Consider the following 3,476-nt stretch of genomic DNA (forward strand, 5'->3'; position numbering starts at 1 on the left):
CACCATTGATTGGCAAGCGAGGCAAATAAATGGTTGGAGTGACTTTTGCAGAGAGAATTGCCTCATGACATCTGTTTCTGAGGTTTCTACTAAGACTGTACCACCTTTCCTCTCTGAATTTTCGGATGTCTTCTCTGAGAGTGGAGTTCAGGATTTGCCCCCGTACAGGGAGTACGATTGCCCTATTAATTTCATCCCAGGCGCCAAGCTGCCTAAATCTCGTTTATACAATCTTTCCCAACCTGAGAGGGTCGCTATGCATGCTTATATCTCTGAGAGTCTGAGAAAAGGACACATACGACCCTCAAAGTCACCTATTGCCGCTGGTTTTTTCTTTGTTAAGAAAAAAGATGGTTCTTTAAGACCTTGTCTGGATTTCAGGGAGCTGAACAGTATCACTATTCGTGATCCTTATCCGCTTCCTCTGATCCCGGACCTGTTTAACCAGGTTGTTGGGGCTAAAGTCTTTTCCAAATTAGACCTAAGAGGGGCATACAACCTGGTCAGGGTCAGAGAAGGAGACGAATGGAAGACGGCTTTCAATACCCCTGAGGGCCATTTTGAGAATTTGGTTATGCCTTTTGGTTTGATGAATGCCCCAGCCGTTTTTCAGCATTTCGTGAACAGCATTTTTTATCATTTAATGGGAAAATTTGTATTAGTGTATTTGGATGACATTTAGATTTTTTCTCCTGATTTCAAGACTCATAAGGAACATTTACGTCAGGTCTTGCTCATCCTGCGGGAGAATAAATTATACGCGAAACTGGAAAAATGTGTGTTTGCGGTTCCAGAAATTCAATTTCTGGGGTTTCTTCTCTCCGCTTCTGGTTTTCGCATGGACCCCGAGAAGGTCCGCGCTGTGCTTGAGTGGGAGCTTCCTGAGAATCAGAAGGCGCTGATGCGTTTTTTGGGCTTTGCCAATTATTACAGGAAATTTATTTTGAATTATTCCTCTGTTGTTAAACCACTCACTGATATGACCAGAAAGGGGGTAGATTTTTCTTCCTGGTCGGTAGAGGCGCGTAAGGCCTTTTCTAATATCAAGGAGAGTTTTGCTTCCGCTCCCATCCTGGTACAACCTGATATTTCGTTACCCTTCATAGTTGAGGTTGATGCTTCTGAGGTAGGGGTGGGTGCGGTCTTGTCTCAGGGTTCCTCTCCTGCCAAATGGCAACCGTGTGCCTTTTTCTCAAAGAAACTCTCCTCCGCAGAGAGAAATTATGATGTGGGAGATAGGGAATTGTTGGCCATCAAGTTGGCTTTTGAAGAATGGCGCCATTGGCTAGAGGGAGCCAGACACCCTATTACTGTGTTTACTGACCATAAAAATCTGGCCTACTTGGAGTCAGCCAAGCGTCTGAACCCGAGACAGGCCAGATGGTCTTTGTTCTTTTCAAGGTTTAATTTTGTTGTCACGTTCCGCCCTGGGGTTAAGAATGTGAAGGCAGATGCCCTGTCACGTTGTTTTCCAGGAGGTGGGAATTCTGAAGAACCGGGTCCCATTTTGGCTGAAGGTGTGGTGGTCTCTGCTCTTTTTCCTGAATTGGAGGCAGAGGTGCAGGCAGCCCAGTCAGAGGCTCCTGATCTTTGTCCTCCTGGGAGGTTGTTTGTGCCTCTCGCTTTGAGACACAAGATTTTTAAGGAGCACCACGACACGGTCCTTGCTGGGCACCCGGGGGCAAGAGCCACACTGGATCTCATCGCTCGGAGATTCTGGTGGCCTGCGCTTCGTAAGTCGGTTGAGGGTTTTGTGGCAGCTTGCGAGACTTGCGCTCGTGCCAAAGTCCCTCATTCACGGCCATCAGGTCCTCTCCTTCCCTTACCCATTCCTTCCCGTCCTTGGACACATCTGTCCATGGACTTCATAACGGACTTGCCTCGTTCCTCGGGGAAGACTGTGATTCTGGTGGTGGTGGACCGTTTTAGCAAAATGGTGCATTTCATCCCTTTTCCTGATTTGCCCAATGCTAAGACGCTGGCGCAGGCATTTATTGACCACATTGTCAAATTGCAAGGTATTCCTTCAGACATAGTCTCTGATAGGGGCACGCAGTTTGTTTCCAGATTCTGGAAGGCTTTCTGTTCTCGCTTGGGGGTTCGGTTGTCATTCTCTTCTGCTTTCCACCCGCAGTCGAATGGCCAGACAGAGCGCGTCAATCAGAATCTGGAGACATATCTGCGCTGTTTTGTGGCGGAGAATCAGGAGGATTGGTGTTCTTTTTTGTCCCTTGCTGAGTTTGCTTTAAATAACCGTCGTCAGGAGTCCTCTGATAAGTCACAATTTTTTGGTGCATATGGGTTTCATCCGCAGTTTGGGACTTTCTCGGGAGAGGGGTCTTCTGGTTTACCTGATGAGGACAGATTCTCCTCGTCTTTGTCATCTATTTGGCAAAAGATTCAGGATAATCTAAAGAGCATGAGTGAGAGATATAAGCGTGTGGCAGATAAGAGACGTGTGCCTGGTCCGGACCTGAATGTTGGTGATCTGGTGTGGTTGTCTACCAAGAATATCAGATTGAAGGTTCCCTCCTGGAAGTTGGGTCCTAGGTTCATTGGGCCTTACAAGATCCTGTCTGTCATCAATCCTGTTGCCTACCGTCTTGATCTTCCTCAGACTTGGAAGATCCATAATGTTTTTCATAAGTCCTTATTGAAACCTTATGTTCAACCTATTGTGCCCTCGCCTTTGCCTCCTCCTCCGATTGTGGTTTATGGAAATCTTGAATTTCAGGTCTCTAGGATTGTGGATTCTCGTCTTGTCCGCGGTTCCATCCAGTACCTCGTTAATTGGGAGGGTTATGGTCCTGAGGAGAGGATGTGGGTCCCAGTGACGGACATTAAGGCCTCTCATCTCATCAGGGCTTTCCATAGGTCCCATCCTGAGAAGGTGGGCTCTGAGTGTCCGGAGTCCACTCGTAGAGGGAGGGGTACTGTCACAGCCAGACAGTTGAGAAGCTCTGACAGGAGCCTTTCAGATCCTCCTCCTTGAATTTCTTTGTTTTGGTTTAGTTCCTCATCTCGTTAGTCTATCTCAGCTGTCATGCTGTTGGACTGATTGCTGCCCTTTAAGTTCCTCCCCAGAATGTAGTAGTGTGCGGCTTATACAACTTCCTGGAATGTGTGTGCATGCTGTTCCTTGTTCCCAGTTCCCAGTCCACAGTCGTCTGCAAGATAAGTTCTGTTTATGTATTTATGATTTTCTGTTTTCTGGATCCAGGTGACCCTGACTCCCTCCGTGTCTGTGTAGGGAGCCGGTGGTCGTGTCCCCTCACTATTGTAGGGTCTTCAGGTGAAAGATAGTCGAGGTACGTGGATATGCGCCCATCCACCTTTGGGGTGGTCGCATAGGCTGAGCAATAAGGGAGAGCGGCAGGTCTCTTGCAGGGGTCTCCCCTTTTGTTCCTTAGTTGTGGATCCAGTGAGTCATTGTTTATATTATTGTCTTGTTTCCTGTACACCATCCGTGACAGAAG

The sequence above is a fragment of the Bufo bufo genome, chromosome 6, assembly GCF_905171765.1.
Source record: "Bufo bufo chromosome 6, aBufBuf1.1, whole genome shotgun sequence".
Classification (NCBI taxonomy): Eukaryota; Metazoa; Chordata; class Amphibia; order Anura; family Bufonidae; genus Bufo; species Bufo bufo.